The 12,861-nt window shown below is 29.4% G+C and overlaps 2 protein-coding genes across 4 annotated transcripts in view; one reads left to right on the plus strand and one right to left on the minus strand.

The window, feature by feature from the left end:
* The window catches only part of Syn (synapsin), a 305,997-nt gene that overhangs the window by 215,331 nt on the left and 77,805 nt on the right, over positions 1-12,861 (plus strand). The window lies entirely within an intron of this gene.
* The window catches only part of Timp (Tissue inhibitor of metalloproteases), an 85,042-nt gene that overhangs the window by 43,688 nt on the left and 28,493 nt on the right, over positions 1-12,861 (minus strand). Inside the window, exon 1 of one of the 3 annotated variants that reach the window (XM_087154976.1) lies at positions 5,826-5,964. The exons of the other annotated variants lie outside the window; for them this stretch is intronic. The gene's annotated coding sequence lies outside the window, so the exon portion shown is untranslated. Of the gene's footprint in view, positions 1-5,825; positions 5,965-12,861 lie in introns of those variants that run through there. 3 annotated transcript variants of the gene reach the window in all.

The raw sequence follows: 12,861 nt of genomic DNA on the forward strand, positions 1-12,861 counted from the left end.
TTTTGAGTAGTGCGATACGAAGATTTTACTGACATCTATTTTTTGTTTAGTAAAAAAACAAAGTTCAATCTTTAAAATCTGATTGGTGCAAGTTTTACAAATTTAATTGTTACAGTAATAATACAAATTTAAAAGTTATATAAAATTAAATACGTTTGATTTAATTTTTCAGCAAAAATAACAAAAATTATGAGTTGAAAAAGAACTTCTTAAAAAAAGATAATCAATGAGATCATTAAAACTATTGCTGATAATTCGTAGCCAAAATAATTTTCTGAGAATTCCAACACCCTGAAATAGCAAGAAATCTTGCTCAACGAATTATTATTTGAGTTCTATTAACAAACAACTAGAACTACGAAACTGCATGAATCACGTATAACATTTCTATCAACAATATTCTATAATACTATTAATATTTCTTCTAACAATATCAAATTCCTTAAGAAGACGCTATAATAAATGTCCTCTTAAACGCGGTATGGCGTGCTTTTATAACTAAATAAAAATAATATCGTATTCTATACAATAACTTTATTTACTCATAGTTAAATTTGAGATATCAATGCAATACGATATATCGCGCCGCGATGGTTTAGGGGATAGAGCGTTTGCCTTCCAATAAGGTGAATCGGGTTCGAATCCCAGCGAAAGTTGGTGGATACGAGTCCGCAACAGTCTTGATCCGACCACAGTGCTAACGTGAAATATCCTCAGTGGTAGACGGATCATGGGTTCAAGTCCCTTTGCCACGAGGCTAAGCATGGGAGGATTTATTGGTCTTCCTCTTCAAGTAACGCAAATGAGGGTTAGTTCGATCAAAAAGTCCTCCACGAAGGCAAATTTCTCTCAATACTTGATCCAGGAATTCCCTTGTCTTCTGGAATGGGTTTAAAATTACAAGGCTAGAGATTTGAACATTAGTAGTCGTAAACTCAAAAATTGGTCGGCTGTTCAACGACGGTTGCAAAATAAAATAAAATACGATATGAAAATAAATAGACACAAAAATGAATATCAACAAATAAACGAAAATTAATGTAACTTTAATTAATAGGTACACTTTTGACCTGTGAAATTATGATTTAATAATTAATTATTCGTTAAAAGTTTCAGAACAGGTTTAGGGAGAATGCATATTACAAGTAGGCGAATCTGACGTAATTAAATAACTCGTATCTTGATAACGATTTAATAAAAATTAATTATTTCGTTAATATTATCGGTCAGTTATTAATGCATCGGCTTAGAGGAGGAGATCTTAAACTCCCGAAATGCTAAACAACTTGACAGATAAGTTGAAGAGAGATTTTTGAATAGATCGCTTGAAAAACATTAGAACGCAAGAACACGATATTCGTCTCGTATTAGATTTCTTAGGAGCGAAAGCTATACCTTAAAAACGAGAAAATTAAAAAGGCAGATTTTTATTTTATTATTATTAATGATTTGATTATTATTAATTTTGACAGATTTTTATTTAATTATTTTAATAGAATCTATTTTAAACATTTTTTATAGAAAGTGAATGATTTTAGAAACAAAATGCATAACAATATAATATTTAAATTTTTAATTGCTTTATTATATTAACATTCCGTGAAGGATATTATCAAGTAACCATCTTGAACCATGGTGGCTCAGGGGTTAGAGCATTCGCCTTCCCATGAGGTGAACCAGGTTTGAATCCCAACGGTGGCTGAGCTATACGAATTCCGCATCTGGCTTGCACCGACCGCGGTGCAGACGTGAAATATCCTAAGTGGAAGACTGGTCATGGGTTACAGTCCTCTTGCCGTCAGCCTAACCGTGGGAGGTTTTCCTCTCCATGTGAGGCAAATGCGGTTTAGTTCCATCAAAAAAGTCCGGCACGATGGTAAGTTTTTCCCAATACTTGATCCAGGAGTTTCCCTTGTCTTCTACATTGGGTTCAAAATTACAAGTCTATGAAGTTGAACATCAGTAGTCGTAAACCCAAAAAAAATTGGCAGTTTGTTCACCGACGGATTTAAAATAAAAAGTAACCATCCTATTTAAATTCTATACTCTTTGTAAACACCTGGACACTATTTCATAATATATATATATATATATATATATATATATATATATATATATATATATATATATATATATATATATATATATATATATATATATATATATATATATATATATATATATATATATATATATATATATATATATATATATATATCATGGCCCTTTTGGTTGGAAAAAATATTGTTTAAAGGTATTTATAGAACACTTTTACAACAATTTATATTAATTTTACTTACTAGAGTTTTAGAGTTCACTCTTAAAATTTTTACGGTGCATAAAATTTAAATTTCATGGTTGTCAGAACTTTAATTTTAGATGTGTGTTATGCTATCACCTCTTGAGAGTTGCCCTTACAAAGATTTTTCGAATTCAATAAATTCTGAATTTTGATAACGAAAGCTTTTTATCTACAATAAAACGGATAAGAAAGTGAAATCACTGAATTGAATATGCTGTAGGTCAGTGTCACAAAGAACTGATAAAACTGTCTCAGCCGTTTTATAGGGTGACATTTTAGGTGAGTGATTAACTGAAAAAGTTCAGTGCGGGAGGTCTTTTCAAAGCGGGAGGTAAAGGATTAAAAAATATAACTTTTTCAAAAATCATGGTACTTCGTATTAAATTTTTAAAAAATAAAAATTAATAACAATGCATTATACAGTCACTTTTTACTAGAATGTTTTTTAAACTTTTAAGGCAGTTTGTTAAAAGCGTAAAAAATATCAGAAAACCCAATGAAATCTTTTACTGTCGATCGTTGTTTAACTGCCTAATGATGTTAATTCATTTTTAATGAATTGAAGGTTTTAATCTAGACATAAAAATATATTTTCTCAAATTTTTTTGTATGTTTAAGAAAGAAGGGTAATATAAAGGCAAGTCATAAATTTTGTAAAATTAGATATTGATATCTGTTTCTAATAGTTTTCCAAAATTTCTATTAGTGCACAGCATTTAACTCAAAAACAGATATTTTAGTAATGATACTTGTTTTCGCTAACTACTACTCGTTTTTGTGCTAGTAAGAATTGAACAAAAAAGAAGATGTAGTGATTTGCCTGGGAGTGGCTATGAATTATGTGTTTTTAGTTGGTCCCTTTTCTTTCTTTTCTTTTTTCGCGCAGCACAACCCGGTTGTCACCAAAATGTGACGATTTTATTTCTTTGATATCGATACGGAAGTCATCGTCAAAAGCATTATTGATGTAAATCGTGGTGTTTTCTCATAAATCGGCTCTTAAAAAACACTTTTCCAATAGCGTGGCTTATTACTTCAACTCCTTCAAAATTAAGAAAGCACGTTTGTAAAATGATATAAAAGTTTAAAAGTTTTTAAAGAACTCAAAAATATTTCATATTCATTCATATATAAGGTATTCATATTCATTGGAAATTCATGACACTTCGTTTAGGAATTTGTATAAACTTTAGCTGATAAGTACACCTCGTACAAATTACGAATAAATCTTATTTATGAAATATGGAAAAATCAACTTTCAGTTGCTGTTTATATCTTAGAACATAAATCACGTGTTGGAAATAGCCTTATGACTATTAAACTGTTATCATATATTTACTTTTAAAACACTTATAGTTTATTAAACTATTTGATATATTTTTTAATTGAATAATTATATTAAAGATTTATATAAGAAATAAAATATTCTTTAAGGAAACTTTTAAATAGTGTTGTTTATTTTTCGTAGGTTGTTATAAATATGGGCATTTATAATTAAACTAAGTCCACTCAGAGATATCTATAGTTTGACTTCGAAATGCCACTAAATTTCGTGAATAAACATAAGGCGATATGGGAAAGAAGATACAGCGGGGATACCAATACTCACCAAAATGGGAAATTTGTAATCAATATTTAAATAAGAAAGTTAAATAAGAAAATAAATGCATACATATCAGTATAAAAAAAGAGATGCGTATGACATGAAAAAGATAAAATTCAACTTAAAAACGCCTTGGTACTAAAGGGAACACAAGAGTTAAGATTTTTCGTTGGTGTTAATTTTCCTTATCTGCTGAATTACACTATTAATTTGAGTATTCATATTTAAGCATCCAGTCTAACGTTTCAAATAGTATGGTTCGTAAATGAATTAAGCCGCACCAGTGGAACAAAAAAGATTCGCAAAATATTCTTTCACATTGCATCCATTATTTTTCAATTACGACTGTCACATGTCTGAGGTGTTTAATTATAAACACCGAATATAATGCATTTTATCTTGAAGTAGTTATTTATTTAACACTAAAAAGAGGAAGCGAATATTTTACTACTCATTAAAAACAGAAATATAACTGCCAATTTTCATGTACTCACTCAAAAACTTAAATGTTTTCGAAAAAGAAATCTTTAAAAGTTTGAAAAAATAGAATGTGGAAAACTGAGATGCTTGAATTTTATGAGATAATGCAAAAATACTGGAGGGATAAACTCTTAAAACAACTAAATATGCTCTTAAATATCTTGAAAGTAATCCAGAAGGCTTTACAATCCTTTTATCACCAGTCTCACTATTTGATTAGCTGTTATATTTCGATTAGAGGTTAACAATTCTAAGCAACCTTAGAAACATTATTTAAATCTTTCTTCAGGTGATAAAAATTTGATCAATGATTAGAATCATTATTTGCATGATTTTGAATTAAGTATTTAAATAATTTCCCTTATTTTTTCGACATTTGATGCTTTAATGTCAAGTTCAGTTATTAAATATTCAATGTGTTTTAATAATGACAGTATGTATCAAACGTACTCTTTATAACTTTGCCTTTTTTAAATTAAAGTTTATTTCCAAAGTTTCTTTGCCGAAGTTATGCTTTGTTCAACATTAATTCATTTATATTTAGAATATAGTCATGTAAAATTTATTGCACGAGTACTTTTTTCTTGAAATCGTACATATTTTTAGATTTAATAAATATTAGCAATTTTTGCTTGTGTTTCAAACTGCTACTACTTTTTCAAATTAAAAAAAATTCAGGTAAAATTTTAGTAATTTTCTAGTTAATTGCACGGCTATCATTTATGTACTAGAGGTGAGATTGAAAAATATGACATAAATGAAGCCCCATAAATAATAAATAAATCGAAAAAAAAAACATTCCAGAAACACACAATTTCTCCTAGATTTTTCTTAAATACTAATGACTAATTGGAGCACACAAAATATATTTTCTTTTCAGGTAATAATGATCAGCATTATAATTTAAAAGACATCATAACAATGAAGTGCCATATTCAAAATATCTATTAAATATTAGGGCGGAGTTATTTATAAGAAAAATATCGAAATCAGTTTAAATAATTAAAATCAGCAAATGACCTTAATCATATTTTTGACACTTTAAATTACATTCTAAAAACTTTCCATGCTTTTAAAGGGAAACAAAAAGTTTTTCGGCCGATTTGAAGTTGATATTTCATTTAAAACGAAATTTTTTTAAAAAAAAAGAGTTAATAGGTTAAATAAAATCTCATCATAAAAATGAAAACTAGAAAACCAACAATAAACTTAAATAGAACTCTTAACAACAAATCTTTTCATCGTTGTTCATAAGATATTACAATTTATGAGAGCATAAAAAAAATCTTGCTTTTTTGAAAGACACTGCTGTTTAAAAGGCAATACTGCCAGCAAGTTAACTTTAAAAAATATAATGGAGTAATAAATAAATTCGAATAACAAATTGATAGGACTAACAAATAGATTTAAAACACATATGAAAATATAAATTAATCTTACCTTATTGAAAACCAGCGACAAAAAAAAATTAAATTGCCTCGAAGAAAATCCTTCAGTTTCAGAAGAAAGAATTAAAATATTCAGACCGCGATTGTCTTTCCCTGCCAGTCAAGTATGAATGAAATAGTGATTAAAAAAGAAATTTGCAGCCTTTTATAATTCAACAGATTACGTCAGTAAACGCATCGTAATCTTTTTCTTCTCTCATTCAATGAAGACTTATTTAGTTCTTTAATGGATGCGTTGTAAATACTTTCAAGCCGGAAGTAGAACTGATAGGTTCGTAAACTGATAGTATCGTTCGTGCTTCTTCAATGATTCACTCGCTGCTTCTTTAACGTTTTATCAAACAAACAAAAAATGAAAAATCCATTAAGAGCAACTGAATTCAAGGTTTCATAGCGACCATGCCAAAAAAAGAATGAAGTTTCAGTCATTAATTTTAACACAATTCATTACTAATTAAAAGTTTAACTTCTGATATTTGAGATAAGTTATTTAATAATGCCGGAAAAAATAAATTGTATCTTCAAGTACTGTTTTATTATTATAAAATATTCTTTTAATAATACTTAAATTTAAAAAAAAATTAATATTTTTCTATTTATTATTTACAAAATTAATTAAAAAATTTTCTTAGGAATGCGCAGCTTTTTTGATATAATAAAAAGAGATTATCGTAAAGCAATGAAAAGTCAGATATGTTCATAATTGCATACGACAAAGAAATAGAAAAGATACCATACATTTTTGTTACTAATGAAAAAAAACATAAAAGACTAAGCTTATTTTTAATGTTTAGCACAATACACGAGTGGGAAAGTTAAATAAACTCTTATTTTTTAAAAATTTATTTTCATAAGACTATAATAATATAGAAATATTTTGAAATTGCTTTAGAAGTTGTATTCTACAGTTTAAAAATATTTTCTAAAAATATTTAAAAATGAAACAAAATATTGTTTAGGAAAAAGATATTCACATGACATTGATAACCAAGAAATCTTAAGTCAACATTAAATTCAGTTGCTAAACGGTATCTCAATTCACAGAAAACTCGATTTATTTTTTAAAACTTAATGCATTCGGAAATAAATCTAATTAATAACAAAATATAGTGGGAGTAAATCATTATTGTGGGAAATACATATGGAAGTCACGACTTGATGGAATTCGGACGTTAAATACGCCCTCTCTAAAATATTAAATTTGTACGTAGGAGTTCTTGTATTCGCCTTCTACGCATCGTCAGATATTTCTGCTTATGCATTAAAATTAAAATAGATCATTTGTACCAATTGTTTTACGTTATTATTTTCTATAAATAAACATGCTTGTTTCATATATTGTACAATACTCAATAAAAAAACGCATGTGATATTAAAGGTGACAAAATTAAGTGGTTCTATGCTATGTTTGATGAAAACATAAAAGGGAGAAGAAAGTGGAAAATAACCAAAGAAAAAAGGAATTAAAAATTAAAGGTCACTAGGGCGTTTCAAGGTACATATATTAAAAGAAAATATTCTTTGTAAGTTTTTTTTTTCTTTTTTAAATCTTAAAACTCTTGAGATGGTTTGTAATTTTATATGCTCAAGTACACAAATAATTGAGAGTAACTAAAACATCTTATTTCACCTTAAAATTCGAAAAGCATTCATTTTACTAAAAAGAAAAAAAAAAGTGAGGAGTTGCCTGTTTTGATTATTCTAAACGCTTTAACGCTTCCGTTAGCACTGTAAGAAATATAACAGATAATTATCGTATATTTTTTATTAAACTACTTATTTCATATATTTTTACGGTCAAGTTTAAAAGTGATTTTAAGTAGGGACATTATTTTCAAAACTTCAAATGCGTGATATCAATAATGGCTCATATTTGTGAAAACAGTTTCTTTCCTCGGTTACAGCAAACAGTTACTGCAACGACTTATAAAATTTTCTATTATTGTCTATATGCATATATTTTTTTACCAAGTTTTTTTAAATACTCATTCAATTTCAAAAATTCAATTTTTAGACTTCAAAAAATACCACACTGAAAAACAATTTCGGGAAAATTACCTTAATATATAGTAATAACTCCTCGGGTGAAGCAAAAAAATTCTAGTTAATAAAATCAAAATATACGGTAGTGGTAGTTTTTCCTTTCGGTAAAGGTTTACCGGGAAGTCTGCTTTTCAAAATTACATTCCTATTAGTATACATTTGGTAGAAATACAAAACTGAAAAGTAAAATTAACAGAATAAATCGTTTTTATGCCATAATTTGAAGTATCATGATGAAACTACTAAATTTACGAAATATTATCACATATTATAAAACAGGATTTTATTGTTAATGTTACCAACATCATTATCAATCCATTTCGATAAAAAGTAATGGAGATTTTTCGTGTTCCTACAGAGTCGGAAACACTGTAAATTTTACTATTTTATTGTAGTTTTAACCTAATTTTTTTCAGTGCGGAGTCAAATAAAAGAGGTTTTTGAAAATCGATTCTAAATCAAAGTTGGTCATTTTAACTTTAGGCTAGATAGAAACAGCTGGCTACTCAAGTTGCAGAATTTCAATAACGAAAATTATAACATGACGTTTACTTTGAGTACTTATTTTTACAAAATAAGTTCTTGCTCGAAAAGTTAGAAAAGTTTACGCTCGATAGCTTGAAAAAAAATGTCTGTTAGAAAAGACTGCTCTTGATGACAGTAAAACAGGAAAGTTTAAAATTGTTAAAATGAACACTCAATTTTTGGATAACCCCTTAAGTGATTTTATACATCAAATTAATCTTTAAATACTTAAAAAAAGCTACATCATAACAACAAAATTAGGGTGTTACGTCAATTCGTCACACACAATTCATCGTTAGACAATTCATCGTGTAGAATTCATGGCATGGACAATTAGTCTTAGTCACAATTCGTCACAGCGACAATTCATCGTGGGAACCACAATTCGTTGCGAAGACAATTCATCACGGGTTGCGAAGACAACTCGTCGCAACGACATTGTCGTGAGCGCAACTCGTCGCAGGCACGACTAGTCGTAGCGATAATACGTTCAGGCACTACTTCTTGCTCTTTCGATGAAATACATCAATTATGAAGACAAAAATCTTGACTTAGCTACAAAAGCTAATTATTTAATTTAGGTCGTTCAAATATTTTGCAAAGTCCATTTAATCAACGACAACAACGTAATTGGTCCTTCAAGTCGAAGCTCTAACACCAGCTATAATTCAAAAATACTATTTTATTGATCGTTATAGTTTTCGCATGCATTGCTGTCGTCATAACTTCGTCGTAGCAGTCATAACTTCGGGATTGAATATTCTTTGTTTCGATTTCGGGTAAACGTAACTACATCGAGATCACTAATCTTTGATAAATCAATGATTAATGAACAATGTGTAGAGAATTTTAAGCAATTAAATTGTCGTCGTGGTAGCGCTAAAAGTAAAATTACTAGATTAGAAACTTTATTTCTACCATTGGAATTAAAGCTGATTGTTTTGAACAGCAATCGCGATTGGAAAGTTGTTGCGTCAAATCGTCACACACAATTCGTCGTGGGAAAATTCATCGTGTAGAATTCATCCAAGGACAATTCGTCATAGTCACAATTCGTCACAGAGACAATTCAGCGCAGCCACAAATCGTCGCGAAGACAATTCATCACGGGCAGAACTCGTCGCAACGACATTTTCTCGTGGGCAAATGCCTCGCAGTCACAAGTGGTAGTAGCGACAATTCGTCCGAGCACTATTTCTTGCGCTTTCGATGAAATTCATCAATTATGAACCAAAAATCTTGACTTGTATACAAAAGCTAACTAATTATTTAATTTGTGGCAATTCAAATATTTAATAACCACATGTTTGTGATTTGCAAAAAATTACTTACAAAAAAAAAAGGAAAAGAGGATTATAAGCAATATTTGCGTAACTAAATCTCTTTAATTTTTGAATTGCTAGTCCTTAGACTCCTTAGAGCCTAACTTAATAATTTCGTGAAAAAGATATACATTGATTGTAAAATATATTTTTTTAATTTGCACTTATCTTGTCTAAGCCTTGACGAATTGCCGTCGCGACGAGTTTTTCGAATTGTGACCACGGCGAATTTTTGCTTCGATGAGTTGTACCTGCGACTAATTAGGCTTGCGATTAATTGTACTCACACTAAATTGTCATCGCGATTAATTGTGCCCACTACAGTTCGTTACTGAGACGTATTGCGTCCAAGACGAGTTGTTTTTGATACGAAATGTGGCCACAGTGAAATGTCGCTGCGAGTAATTGTGCTCTACGAATTGACGCAGTACAAAAAAATTAGTCTTTCCGTAAACCGCATACACGGAAAGTCACAAAAAACCGAGATTTATGTGAAGATGTTCATCTAACACAATATATTACCAAGAGAGACTAAAACAAGTGAATGTCATAATGATAGGTTATACAAACATTGGCCACCCATTCCCATAAAGACTTATCGCCGTTCAACTGAAAAGGTATGTCATTACGAAGTCACGAATCCATTCGAAATACAACCCATTACTTCTTAAGAGATAAAAGAATATCTTATCTACAAAGACTTCAAAATTTCTATATTTAATAATGGCAACACATATGTTTCTCCTGAATGCCGCTGAACCTACAACATCACGAACTCCACCCTAAAGATAAGGAAAGAAAAAATATCTTCCACTGCTTGATGGAACGTCGAGCGTTTAATTATAAACAATCATTCGGTAATTTTGCATTAATTGACGTTAATTAATGAGAGTAAACTGAATTCCGATTTGATCCAACTTCATCTTGCACACATAACGGAGGTAGGTCTTAAGAGAGCGTTCAAAACGTGCTTAGAGTTTTAAATTAAACACACGCCCTAATAATTTAAAATATTTTTAAGGTTTTTAGTTCCAGACAAGGAAGTTGATTTGATTTTCTTTTTATATGAAAGTCATTGCTTCAGAAAAAGAGAAAAAAATGAATCATGTATGAGAATTCTGAATCAAAATCAATCTAATGTCATAATAAATTACAGATTAAGATGGGAGAAAATAATAAACTAGGTTCAAGGCGTTTCTTGTGAAGCTTTTTATAGTGTGAGAATCTCATCCAGATATTATTACTCAATCGAAACATATTTATTCAGAGATATTTTAGAATTGTGTAAAATCTGATCGTGTTAATATGGTATGTTAACAATCAACTTTTAAAGATGTAACATTTAAACTCCTTATAGTCTTCGTATCCATCTTTTTTAATAAACATAGCTGACTCTCCTCTTCATAGTTATGTTCTCTTAGTTTGACAGCGTTGCATTTGCCCTACACAATCTTCTTGCTCTTAGAAAAATATTGGAAAACCAGTAACTAAACAACTAGTATTTGTTAATATTAATGTTAACAATAGATTTAGGCTTTTTTTGAAAATATAAATGAGTAATTAAATGTTTCTGAATAAGACCAATCAAATCTTTCGAACCCCATTCATGAACTGCAATTATTCAAAATTTATATAAATATATGTAAAACAACCATTTTAGAGAAAAATATCGACTCCGGGCGACATTCATTAAACGTTAAAAGTTTTAATTACTGAAATGCATTGATGTGGTGCTAACATTTGCAGTTTCTTATGCATCAGGTATAAACTTTTAATACTTTTATCTATATTTGATTTCAAAATTGAAAACATAAACTATTAAAGATTACCAAATTTATACTTTAGACATTAGGTCTTTAGTTTAAAATAAAATGGTAGTATGGGAATAAAACGATGGTAGATAATTGGGGATCAAAAACTTTTTACAACAATTTATAACGTTAACTATCCCAAAGTATCTTCAATTAAAAAATAAAGTTAGAATTATTTATTATTTTTAACAACAACAGTATATATATATATATACTGTTCAGTAAAGCCACCACTAGAAAGGTTTGGAAAAAGCAGTTACTAACACTTAAACTATTACTCATTTCAAAAACTCATGCATCGTAACTTATCTTAGGTGTTTTTCAACGGTATGAAAGGAATGAAAATGACGGTAACTTTAGGAAAATAAATATTTATTTTGAAAAAACTGCAATATTAAAAATAAAAATTAAATATCAATGATATGAAGATGGATTTAGATCATTTGTCTTTTAAACTGCTGCTAACAAACGTTGCTACACGTTTGAAATGTTGTGGAAATGAATAGGTTAGCATCAGAATGCAGCACACATATCAGTACAAAAAAAATTATTTAGAATATAAATGCGCAACAAAAAGAAAGAGCTAGCAGAAAAGAAAAAAAAGAAAAACTTGGCATTGAGGGTATAAAGGAAAGCTTCTCATCAATTTTAACTACTCCATATCATTTCCCATTTATCTATCAAAACCAAACTATATATTTATCCACGCCTTCATTTGCATTAAGACGAAGTTTAAAAAAGGCGGGAAGAATGTAAAAAAAGGAGAAAGCAAGATGCGGACTTATTTCCTTTATCAAATAAAAATAGCTTGAGTCTCTTGTTGAAGGTCACGGGTCCTACCTACTTGTCAGACATATTTAAGGAGCAGAAACATCCGGATATGTCACTATTGAAAGAATTCGCATCTTAATGAAATGAGACACTATTTGATGCAAGTTTGTAATTTGCTAGTATGCATGATCACGGATCAAAAAGCACACGCGTCAATCCTCTTGGGCGACAGGCCAGGTTTTTTTTCATTTTTTGACACTCTTCGTTAGATGGTTAAGGTCAAGGCAACACTTTCACTATAAGCCCGTTATTATGATTCGTAAAAGCGGCTTTTCAAAATTATTCTTCTTTCGTATCTAAGTTAGGTGAGAAATTACTTAATTGCAAATACGATCACTCGGTGGTTGACAATTAAGAATGATGTAACTTTTTTTTAATTTAACTACTCAACATGTGTTTTTACATTCCATTTCTTTTATTGTTGAATATCAAACAAATTCTAAAAATAGAATAAGATTTATTTCAGGAAGCCTCTTGTTCACGTTAAGTAAGAATT

Source organism: Parasteatoda tepidariorum, chromosome 11, assembly GCF_982258835.1.
Source record: "Parasteatoda tepidariorum strain Cologne lab strain chromosome 11, Ptep-v5.0, whole genome shotgun sequence".
NCBI lineage: Eukaryota > Metazoa > Arthropoda > Arachnida > Araneae > Theridiidae > Parasteatoda > Parasteatoda tepidariorum.